Here is a 13,217-nt window from a genome sequence, read left to right as displayed (position 1 = left end):
TAATGCCAATGAGACAGCTTGGACTGAAATTGCTGTGCCCACTCATTGGTATCTCCTCAACCACTATGTGCTTTTCCATATACACTGACAGCACTGAGTTTATGCCTCTTCTAAAAAGGCCACATCCAGCACTCAGAGCAAACAAACCCAAAAATTCCCTCTCTATGGGCAATTGTCTTTGAACATGGGGCTGGAAAATGGCATTTGTTGTTAGCACATACTTAGAATTTGCTGCTTTTGTTTTAGTGTTAGAACATTATCAACTCTTTTCTGTTTTGGTGGAATATTGCAAGTAATGGAGCAAAAAGAGAAAAACACATTCACTTTTCATGAACGGAGACAGAGAGCTCTCTGGACTGTTGCATGTTGCAGACTGTGTGTGATCTGCTGACCATGCTTGTGTCTTACACTGTGGAAGTGACATGTGAGCAGCAAACAAGTGATCGGGCCATTGTTTCAAAATTACAGTACAGTACAGAATCGAGAAAAATTAAGTGAAACTTGTGTTTGGATCTGATAGGCTCCCAACGGCAAGATCATCAGTGCCCTTACACTTATGAAAACAAACGAATGTGGAGATGAACTAAAAGTGTTGTACATGCATGCACTCAAAATGACCACACAGTCACTCTGTATCACATGCACTCTCACATGCGCTAAAACCAATTTGGAGAGAAGAGAGCTAATCAAGAAATTAAAACACAGAGAAAACAAAACCCAGAAGAACTAAAAGGAAAGCACAAAATAGACAGCACATCCACCAGCAAATCCACCGCTGTCCACTGGTTGGCAAATAGAATGCAGTCCAATAAAATGTGGTGCCCGGTGAACTGCACGCCACAAGCACCATACACTGGAGGGTTCTCTCAGTGGAGTAAGAATCCATGTGTCATAGGGCCGTGGCCTATGTGAAAATGAGTAAGAAGGACCTCATCTCACTGACGTGGCTGGAAGGAAGTATTCCACAGCTGAGTTGTAGGCTTAATGACACGGAGCTTGTTATCGGTCACTGCCAGCCACTCATCTCCCCATTGACATATGACTTTATACCTGCAGCGAGGTGATAGCATGCAGGGGGATAACACAACGAAATACCAGAGGATCACGACACGTCTCCTTGGCTGCTCGATCCACCCCTTCATTCCCCACAATTCCGATGTGCCCAGGTACCCAGCAGAAAGACACACCTTCCCCAGTCATTGTAGTTGTAGGAGGGCATCCTGGATATTCTGGGTTAATGTATCTGCTGGTTACAAACACTGCAGAGAGTAAAGGGCACTCAGAAAATCTGAGCAGATGAGAAATCTAACACCAGGAGAACGCCTCATCTGCTACAGTGCTCATAAGATCGCATATAATTCTGCATCGAAGACTGTAAATTCTGGAGGAAATCTGACCTCGAGGACACGATCCAGGAAAATGACAGAGCAACCAACAGAGTCCCCCTGCTTAGACCCATTCGTAAAAACAGCTACATGGTCATGGTAATCAGATAAAATATCAGAGAATATCACATTAAAAACGGAATCAGGAGTGCTATCTCTCCTGTACCACACCAAATCTAATATCACTCTGGGCCTCTCCAGTAACCAGGGCAGCAGACGGTTGAAACTCTTGACTCGTACTGGCTCCACACCGAGTGACTCCAACACACACTGCACGTAGATCCCAAATGGTATCGAGGCTTGTGGATGGTTGGAAAAAAAAGGCTTTCCAGGGGTGGACAAGCAACAGTATGGTGTGTGGGTGAAGTTGGAGCTGCAAGGAACTTACATGCCTGACGCACCATGAGGAGCTGGCACCTGATAGTATGTGATGGTTCCCCCGCCTCAACACAGGTGCTAGGTAGGTGACTGGTCCAATAAGCATCCATGGCCAGCCGAATCCCCTCATGATGGACAGTGTCAATGATCCGCAAGTAAGAGGGTCTCGCTGACTTATACACTGTGCAACCACAGTCAAGCCACGAATGCACAAAAGCCTGGTAAAACTGAAAGAAATGCACCCTGTCTGCTCCCCAAGATCTGTGGCTAAGGCACTTCATGATGTTCAGTGCCTTAAGGGTTCTGGCTTTCAGGTCTCGCAGGTGTGATAACCACAACAATCTGGAATCAAAAATGAGGCTCAGAAACCGCACTGTGTCTCTAAAATGTAGGATGGAGTCCCCCATATTCAAGGTAAGCAAATTAAAAAGATGACGAGAACGATTAAAATGAACACACACACACACACACACACACACACACACACACACACACACACAGATACCCGCAGAAAACTGGAAACCCATCTTTGCAGCCCACTCCTCTAAACTTCACACTATAAGCTGCATCTGACGGCTCGCCATTGGAACACTGGAGGAGGAACAGCAAACAGCAAAATCGTCTACAAATAAGGAGCACAGAATATGACTCCTTACCGTACATGTGATACTGTTGATGGATATGGCAAAGAGGGTAACACTTAAAACACTGTCCTGAGGAACACCAATCTCCTGCTCAAAATGAACCAATAGCATGACACCAATTCAGGACCTAAAAAGTGCTTCGACAGGAAGGACTGTATGAGTATCAGAAGGTGGCCATGGAAGCCTCATTGCTGGTGTTGCATGAGAACAGTGTGTTTACAAGTAGTGTCATATGCCTTACTGATTATTAAGGAATACAATGAGACAATGATGTTTACATAAGAAAGCCTGCTGAATAGTAACCTCTAGTAGAGTCAGATTGTCAAAAGTGGACCAAAATCTTCAGAAACCATATTGAAAGAAGCTAAGGAGTTGGCTGGTCTCTAACATCCACACCAGACGATGGTTAACCATTCACTCCAGGGTCTTTCCTACGCAGGTCATTAAGGCAACACTCAAGGAACTACTGGGACATGTGCAGTCCTTTCCTGGTTTGAGGAGAGGAATCAAAATTACCTCTCTTCATGAGCTGAGAAAGAGACAGCCTGCCACCAACTTTGGTCCTTAAAAAATCGCTGAGACAGGGAAGACCGTACGAAGATAGGGATGTGGCCACAAATGCTCCGCTGATGCAACTGTGTGAGAATACAGTGTATCCAAGTAGTATCATATGCCTTACTTATATCGAAGAATATGCCAACACAGTGATGCTTATGGAGGAAAGCCTGCTTAATAGCTGCCTCTAGGATGGTCTGATTGTCGACACTGGACCAAAATCTTCAGAATCCACACTGATAGCGGCTTTGCCTGGTCTCTAACAACCAGACCAGATGATGGTTAGCTATTCACTCCAGGATCTTTCCTACACAGCTTGTTGCGGCGATACTCCAGTACTGGGACATGTGCAGTCCTTTCCTGGTTTGAGGTGAGGGATCAGAATTGCCTCCCTCTACGAGTTGGGGAAGTTGCCTGTCTGCCATATTAGATTAAAACATTTGAGGAGGATTTCCTTTGATGCCGCTGGCAAATGCAGTACCGGGTTTGGTCATGACTGGATGCAGTGTCATGAATCTCAATCAGTGCTGATTCGAGCTCCAACATGGAGAACAAGGAGTTGTAGGCCTCAGAACTGTTGGACCTGACGTCCAACATTTCCCCCTCTGCAGTTGCACAATAACAACGAAATGCTGGATGAGCCGTTCCCCGCACCCTGTCCCTTCAAGGATATGGGGGGAAAGGGGGCTTGAGAGGCTCTGCTTCTCTTGTACCTTCTGGATGCTTGCTGCGAAACTTATTGGTCTTTCCTGGTGCAGCTGCCTGGACTGCTTTGTTCCTACTCTTTTTCCCTTTATATGTACACGAGCAAGAACAGATGCTTGTGGTGGATACAGGCATACTAGGCGTCGTCTGTGTCAACGCGTAGGGCTTGGGAATAGGTTTCTGCACCATGGAAGAACATGAGGTGAGAAAGAAAGAGGGTTTCGTTGCCTTACATTCTTTTTTGGCTTTGACATAGGGGATCCGTTTGGTCACTTTTATCTCCTGTATTTTGCGTTCTTTAGCAAAAGCAGGGCAGTCTCGGCTCCAGACTGGATGGTTCCAAGAGCAGTCGATGCAGATTGCTGGAGATGGGCAGTCAGTCCCAGTGTCATGAGTGGCTTTTCTGCAATTCCTGCAGATCGTGACACCTCCATAACTCATGGTTGAATGGCCGAAATGCTGGCATTTATAGCACTGTATAGAGTTTCGAATGTAAGGCTGAACATTAAGTCAAAGGAACCTTGCCACAAGATGTTCAGCCAGTGCCAGAGAACTGAATGTGACAATGAAAGTGGCAGTCTTTTCAGTTACTCCATTATCCCTGCACGTTCATTGCTCCGCGTTGACTATTCCCTGGGATGCCTATTCTTGCTTCAGCTCTGCTATGTCCATGTCCATGACAGCTCAGCATATGACAATGCCTTTTCTGGAATTGAGAGAGGTGCGCATCTCAACAATGATATTATAGTCACCCAGTTTCTGCGATTTCTGAAGGTCTATCTGCTTTGACCTATTAGTTTCGACCAACAATGCACTGTTACGCAATCGTTTTATAGATTTTAATGTTTCAGCAAGGCCTTCCAAACCCTCATGGATGTTCCTCCTTCCTCTTTATCACTAGAAACACATTGTTATTCATGACTCAATGAGCCCTGTTACTACAATCCAAAGTATTCTTATTATCTGGAAGACTAGCCTGTCTCATTCTTTTGGATGAACGGGTGCGAATGTGCCCAGGTGGTACACCCTTTCTGATGGGAGGAGAAGATTTTGAGGGGTCCCATAAGCAGCTAGGGAAATGAGGGTCCACTCAGACAGAGCCCCACGTGCCCGAGTAAGCCTTAAACAACTGTGGTGCGGCAGATTCTCCAGAGGTTGCCCACTAATGACTGTTCCAATGAACAGCCATGCATTCCATCAGTGTACGAGCACACCTTGAGAATGATGGTTTTTTTTATAGAGGTTTATCCCGCCCTCACGATCCAGGCAGTCACGCCAAGATCCCCATTCCCGGAGACACACATGTTCCACTGCCACGACACGCGGTGGTCGCTGAAGCATGCCCACAGCTTACGGTGACAGGTGATTGGCAGCGCTTACCAGTTCCCAGCTCAGGAACCCTGGGGTCGCCAAACCTGTATCCGGCACATCAATGCTGAGCCCCTGAGGGCTTGATGAACTTAACAGCTAGTACAGGTTAACAGAGTTTTTGGTTTATCTGTTTTCGAAATAATGAGGATCTACAGTATTCCTTTTTTTTTTCATTCGCTTTTATTTTCCTTTTTTTCTGACCTATATATTTTTCCCTGCTCCTCTAACCTGTCCAGTATGTATAATCAACTTAGCTTTCCACTCTTACTGACTCTTTCATGAGTTTTTTCAGTAATCTATCTTGCTTATTACCCTGCCTTCCACCTTTAAGCTCTCAGGTTTTCAGATCTTGCTCAGTGAAGACACCACCATTCACTCTTTCCTTCCCCTCTCGCATAGTAAGTCTCCTCTGACCCAGAGTTCGGTTGGTTGGTTGGTTGGTTTGGGGGATTAAAGGGACCAGACTGCTATGGTCATCGGTCCCTTTTTCCAAAGACAAAGAACACCCACAGAGAATAAAAACGAGGAACAGAAGAGATCACAGACGATACAGAACAAGAGAAACTGAGACAAAGACAAGACAAAACGAACTAAAACCACACAGAGTCGGACGGTGGTTGGCCGACCATAGAAATAAAAAAGGAAAAGCCAACCACATAGAAACACATTTTAAAAAATCAGTTGAAAATCATAGGCCAAAGGCCAGAATCAACACAAAACAATAAAATAAAACAGAAACACTCAGATTAAATGATAAAATCCCCCTGCCCGAATAAAACGTAAAACTAAGTCAGCCATAGTGGAGTCGTCTGTTAAAAGGGCAGGGAGCGTATCAGGCAGCGCAAATGTCTGCCTGACCACAGCTAAAAGGGGGCAGGCCAACAGAATGTGGGCCACCATCAAAGCCGCCCCGCAACGACATACAGGAGGGTCCTCCCGGCGCAGTAAATAACTGTGTGTTAGCCGGGAGTGGCCAATGCGGAGCCGACAGAGGACGACGGAGTCCCTGCGGTTGGCTCGCATGGATGACCGCCACACAGTCGTCGTCTCCTTAATGGCACGGAGTTTATTGGGTGTAATCCGATCGCGCCATTCAGCGTCCCAAAGCGCAAAAACTTTTCGGCGGAGGACTGCCCGCAAATCAGTCTCTGGGAGGCCAACATCCAGAGATGGGTTACACGTGGCCTCTTTCGCCAGGCGGTCAACATGTTCATTGCCCGGGATACCGACATGACCGGGGGTCCACACAAAGACCACAGAGCGGCCGCAACGCGCAAGAGTATGCAGGGACACCTGGATAGCCATCACCAGATGAGAACGAGGGAAACTCTGGTCGAGAGCTCGTAAACCACTCAGGGAATCGCTACAGATAACGAAGGAGTCAGCTGAGCAGGAGCGGATATACTCTAGGGCACGAAAGATGGCGACCAGCTCAGCAGTGTAAATGCTGCAGCCAGCCGGCAATGAACATTGTTCGGAATGGTCCCCTAGAGTTAGCGCATAACCGACACGACCAGCAACCATCGACCCGTCAGTGTAAACAATTCCAGAGCCCTGATACGTGGCAAGGATGCAATAAAAGCGGCGGCGGAAGGCCTCTGGAGGGACCAAGTCCTTCGAGCCCTGTGCCAAGTCGAGCCGAAGGCAAAGGCGAGGAACACACCACGGGGGTGTACGCAGAGGCGCCTGGAAAGGAGGCGGAACAGGGAAAAACCCAAGCCCGCAGAGAAGCTCCTTGACGCGTACGGCGATCGGACAACCCGACCGGGGCCGACGGTCCGGCAGATGGATGACTGACTGCGGGAACAGGACACGGTAATTTGGATGCCCGGGCAAACTAAAAACATGGGCAGCATAAGCAGCCAGTAATTGTTGGCGTCATACCCGCAGTGGAGGTACACCTGCCTCCACTAGTACGCTGTCCACAGGGCTGGTGCGGAAAGCACCAGTGGCAAGGCGTATCCCGCTGTGGAGAATTGGGTCCAGCACCCGTAACGCAGATGGGGATGCTGAGCCATAAGCCAGGCTCCCATAATCCAGACGGGACTGGATTAACGCCTGGTAGAGCCGCAACAGGGTAGAGCGGTCGGCGCCCCAGCGGGTGTGGCTCAAGCATCTCAGATCGTTTAGATGCCGCCAACACGTCTGTTTCAGCTGCCGGATATGAGGCAGCCAAGTCAACCGGGCATCGAAAACCACCCACAAAAACCTGTGGGTCTCCACCACAGCAAAAAGTTCGTCGGCAAGATAAAGCCGCGGCTCAGGATGGGCTGTTCGGCGCCGGCAGAAATGCATAACGCGGGTCTTGGCTGCCGAAAACTGAAACCCATGCGCTACAGCCCAAGACTGCGCCTTACGGATAGCGCCCTGTAGCTGACGTTCAACAGCTGCAATGCCAGTAGAGCTGTAGTAAAGGCAGAAGTCGTCAGCATACAGGGAAGCGGAGACAGAATTTCCCACGGCCGCAGCAAGCCCGTTAATGGCTATTAAAAACAGACAGACACTTAAAACAGAGTCCTGTGGCACACCGTTCTCCTGGACGTGGGAGGAACTATACGAGGCCGCAACTTGCACGCGGAAGGTACGACACGACAGAAAATTGCAGATAAAAATCGGCAGAGGACCCCGAAGACCCCATCCATGAAGCGTAGAAAGAATGTGATGACGCCATGTCGTATCATACGCCTTCCGCATGTCAAAAAAGACAGCGACCAGGTGCTGACGGCGGGCAAAAGCAGTACGGATGGCCGACTCCAGGCTCACCAGATTGTCGGTGGCGGAGCGGCCTTTACGGAACCCACCCTGAGACGGAGCCAGAAGGCCCCGAGACTCCAGTACCCAATGCAAGCGCCGGCTCACCATCCGTTCAAGCAACTTACAAAGAACGTTGGTGAGGCTAATGGGACGGTAGCTGTCCACCTCCAGAGGGGTCTGTCCAGGTTTCAAAACGGAGATGACAATGCCTTCCCGCCATTGCCCCAGAGTTCGGATGGTTTTACTCATTTCTTAAACCTCGCCAGTCCTTAACCTTTAACCATTTTGCCAGAAGGAACCACTGGCTCTCAAAGTTTGCACCTTTCCACACCTGTGTGTTTTTTCCTGCTGTCACTCTAATTGTTAGACTTTCGGCTAGGCAAGTAACTTGTTGTGATCCTAATGTGTATTTTATCCACAAATTTCTGTAGACATGCTGGGCTGAGTTTTTCATTGCCATATAATTTGTGTTCTTCAGTATTCCTAATGGGCTATAATAGCTTAAGTGATTACTAGTTAGAGGGGCTAATTTGAAAAATGAGGTAAGCTGTTAATAATGACAATATAAATTTGAAGGAAGGACTGTTTTACAACTAATCAAAATGCAGCACAAGAGACAATGATGAGCCAAACATTATTAATAGTGTAACTTCCTGGCAGATTAAAACTGTGCCAGACCGAGACTCGAACTCTGGACCTTTGCCTTTTGTGGGCAAGTGCTCTACCATCTGAGCTACCCAAGCACGACTCACGACCCGTCCTCACAGCCTTAATTCTGCCAGTACCTCGTCTCCTACCTTCCAAACTTCATAGAAGCTCTCCTCCGAACCTTGCAGAACTAGCATGCCCAGGCTGTGGCAAAGCCATGTCTCTGCAATATCCTTTCTTCCAGGAGCACTAGTTCTGCAAGGTTCACAGGAGAGCTTCTGTGAAGTTTGGAAGGTAGGAGACGAGGTACTGGTGAAATTAAGGCTGTGAGGACGAGTCGTGAGTCGTCCTTGGGTAGCTCAGTTGGTAGAGCACTTGCCCACAAAAGGCAAAGGTCCTGAGTTTGAGTCTCAATCCGGCACACAGTTTTAAACTGCCAGGAAGTTTCATATCAGTCCACACTCCGCTGCAGAGTGAAAATTTCATTCTGCTTAATAGTGTGTTTGTTCATCTTTCGACTGCAACACTACAGTGATTCAGCACAGGATGGATTTCACAAGTCTGTGGTAGGATTCTGGAGATTTGAGACAGCAGATGTCTGCACATGGGCCATGCAATTCCTGTACACCGTGGGCTGGTGGTTTGAGCTCACAGAGCTGTCGTCTGACAGTATCCCAGCTGTGATCTATCTATTCCCGATCAGGCAAATTTAGTTGTCTGAGACATCAATATAAGTCTACTATTACATTTCTCAAACCACTGTAGCATGGTTCTGATCCTGTGACAGGGACAGTTATACTGCTGGGAAACTGGTTGGTTGTTGGAATTAAAGAAACCAAAGGGCAAGGTCATCGGTCGCTTCATCCTATATACATCGAACTGGGAATAATCCTCAAGGATACAAAAGGCAAATCTTGGGAAGCCCAACTGTAAGCAAGATACAATAAGATAGAGAGAAAATCAAAGAGAAGTAGGAAGGGAGTGAGAGGGGGTACAGTGAGACGCTCTGCGCAGAATGCAGTTGTGGACCCCGGAGTGATGGGAGACACATCCTCTGCATCCCACCAGCAATAACTCACCATCCGTTACCCCAAGAAAATGAGCAACACAGACAGATGATAACATTTTAGGAAAGACATCACATCAAAAACAGCAAACCTAAAAGGACAAAGAGAATATAAAGTTGCGAAGGGTAGGAAACAGGCCAGATGGTCGAGCAAGAGCAACAGCAGGCAAGGGTTGCCCCCTCCAACCCATCCTCACATCAGAGAACGTGGCTGTGGGTCGGCCAACTATGGCCAATGTGTAGTCGACATGGGACAGTGGATTCCCTGTGAGAAATGTGAAGGGAAGACTGCTACTTGGTCACTTTGTTCTTTACTGCCCTCAGTTTGTATGGGGAGTCCAGGGCAGACCATTCCGAGTTCCAGACAACTAACATTTGATGGTGTACAACTGAGCGAAGGTCTAGTTCTGGGACCCCTATTTCCAAAATTCGCAATCTCATAGGCAACTTTGCGGAGTGGTCAGCATTTTCATTCCCTGAGATCCCAACATGTCCAGGGTTCACAACAGAGATGACTGGCCATCCAGCTTGATGGCAACCAGAAAGAACATCCTGGATAGTTGCGACTAATGGGTGATGAGGGTAGCACAGGTCTATCACCTGGAGGCTCCTTATAGAGTCGCTGTAGATTAGAAGCATCTAGCCGGTGCAAGAACTAGCATGGCTAAGGACTCATTTGATGGACATCAATTCAGCAGTGAAGACACTCCATTCATTAGGCAAGGAGCGCGGTTCACTGCACATTGAAGGTGTGTATGCAAAACAAGTTCATCCTCTGAGCATTGAGCTGTCAGTATATACCACTTCTGTATCCGGAAATGCATCTAGCACAGCCAGGAAGAGGTGGAAAAAAACCACGAGGTCAACTGAATCTTTCGGTCCAAAAGATAAATAGAGACAGATCCGAGGTCGGGGTACACGCAATAGGTGTGTACACCATTGCTGACAAATAGCAACAGTGGGGGAAGTTTGAGTTCAGAGCAGAGACACTGTAGTCGAAATGCAATGGTGACCACAGTTCTGGAGATCTCCCTACTAGGCAAAAGAACATGGTAGTTTGGATGCTTAGGGGAGCTGCAAAAGTGCATAACATAATGGAGTATCTGTTGTTGGCACCTGATCAATAGTGGAGAGACCTCAACCTCCAAGAGTAGGCTGTTCAATAGGCTAGTTTGAAAGGCTCCTGTTTCCAGTCAGACCCCACAGTAGTGTATCAGGTTCAGTGACTGCAATGCTGAGGGTAGTGCCTATCCATATGCCAGACTCCCATAGTGAAGATGGGACAGGATTAGGGCTTTGTAAATCTGCAGAAGGGAAGTGCAGTCTGCACCTCAGCTGCTGTTACCAATGTAGCAAAGTGTATTAAGGTGTACCCAGTATCCTTGCTCAAGTTGGTGAAGATGGGGAAGCCACATCAGCCGGCCACGAAAAACCAGTCCCAAAAATCAGCAAGCTTCCACCACACTAATTGGTTGTCAAGGTAAACTACGAGTTGTCGATAAACAGTATGATGGTGACAGAACTACATGATATGAGTCTTGGCAGCAGAAATCTGAAAGCCATGGGTACAGGCCCATTACTTCGCCTCTCGAAGGGCGCCATGCGGTCAGTGTTCAACAACACTCAGGAGCAAAAGTAAAGGCAAAAATCGCTGGCATGAAGGGCAACACTGAAAACTGCCCAGTTACTGTTAGACTGTTGATAGCTCGTACAAACAGAGGGACACTTAATACAGGGCCTAGTAGGACCCCACTCTCTTGTATACAGGTGTGCTGTGGGAAGCACCAACTCGAACCTGGAAAGTAAGGTGAGACAAGAAGTTCTGGACAAAAATCGGAAGCGGACCCCACTCATGTAAGGTATTGAAGAAGTGGTGTCACCATGTGCCATCCTAAGCCTTTCATAGGTCAAATAAGACAGCAATAAGGTGTTGATATTGCTCAAATGCTGTCCTGATGGCAGACTCCAGGCAAACCAAATCATCAGCAGTGGAAGAGCCTTGGTGAAAACTGCCATGGGACAGAGCCAGAAGGCCCTAAGACTCAAGGAGCCAACACAGACACCACCTCACATGCATTTGAACAACTTACAGAGAACCTTGGTGAGACAAATTGAGCAATAGCTGTCCATCTCTAGAGGATGCTTTCCCACCATAGACAATGGGGCTCACCCTCACTCCAAATACAATTGAGGACGTTAAAGAAGATGATGCTGACAGTCCAGTGATAGGTGTTTGAGCATTTGGTTGTTGACATGGTCTGGCCCTGGTGCTGTACCGGGGCAAAGAGCTAAGGGCACTGAAGAACTCCCTCTCAATGGATGAAGCATTGCAGGGCTCCAGGTGGTGTGTAGTTAAAGATAAGTACAATTGCTCAATCCACTGTTTGACACAAAAGGCAGGTTGATAAGAGGCATGAGAATAATACAGAGCAAAATGTTTGGGTACAGTGTCTGGGTCAGTGGAAACCACACTGTTCAAGGAAACACCAAGTACACCTGCAGAGGACTGGTATCCATAGAGGCATCCGATCTTGCCCAAACCTGTGAAGCAGGTACAGGTGATCCAATGGTTGAAACATACCATTCCCAGCATTCTTGCTTCTGTCATTTTATTAAGTGTTGGACCTAGGCATGGAGCCATTTATAGGCAACAGGTGTTCGATTGATGGATGCCGCTTATGGCATCGGAGAGCCTGTCTACGATCTCTTATGACCTCAGTGATGTCCAAGGTCCACCAAGGTACTGCCTACTGAAGGGGGGATCCCGAAGAATAGAGGATCACTAAATTGACTTATGATAGAATGGCTGTTGCTGCTGCTGCTTCTGTTCAGTCTCATCAGCAGAGAGCACAGGATGACAGTGGAGGTGACAGTACCGTAGTAGGCACTGTGGAGAGCTCATCTAGGTAGGCACCCAGGAGTGTGAGCCTGAGGAGAGTGAGCACCCAGGAGTGTGAGTGTGAGCCTGAGTAAGCTTGGGAAGTGGCTGCTACCACACAGGTCATTGTGGACCTTCCAATGAATGAAGTGGAGAAGACCAGGGCTGCAAATAGAGATTAAATGCCGATTAAATTACATGTGCCACACTGAAGGGTGTGGGTGCACCATTATTCAAAAGACCAAGGTTGAGATCTGCCAGTAAGTTTTCCATGTCATTACCACAAACCAGTGATCGTGATCCCACCCCACAAAGGGTTATGGGCATCAAAGTTGCCAGGATTATTAAAGGTGGAACTGAGAAATCAATACAGACAATACATCCAGAGGCACTCCACCGTCAGGAAGGAAATAAACATTACAGATTGTAAAATCCTGAAATGCCCTTACCCGAACAACCACAGCCTCCAAAGTTGTATAAGAGGCACACATTCGCTATAGAAAGAGTCCAGAACACACCTGCAAACTAAACCTGACATCCTATCATAATCACCATGATTCTTAAAGTATCCCCAGTAGCTACAAAGAGCAGGGATTCATGTTGCTGGAAACCAAGTTTCCTGAAGGGCAATGCAGACAGCGGAGGAACTTAAGAGATGATGTAGTTCAACCAGGTGTTGGATGGAGAATTGTGCTGTCAGTATACCGTATGTGCGTTAACGGACTAAGGAGGCAGCTTCTATCCCAGAGTCTACTGCTGCCACTGGTTGAGAGGGAATGGAATCAAGACACACAGGTAATAAGACATGTTTTGTAGTGTGATCTGGAGCTTCA

This window comes from Schistocerca serialis, chromosome 2 (assembly GCF_023864345.2).
Source record: "Schistocerca serialis cubense isolate TAMUIC-IGC-003099 chromosome 2, iqSchSeri2.2, whole genome shotgun sequence".
Classification (NCBI taxonomy): Eukaryota; Metazoa; Arthropoda; class Insecta; order Orthoptera; family Acrididae; genus Schistocerca; species Schistocerca serialis.
This window is presented reverse-complemented; position numbering follows the sequence as displayed.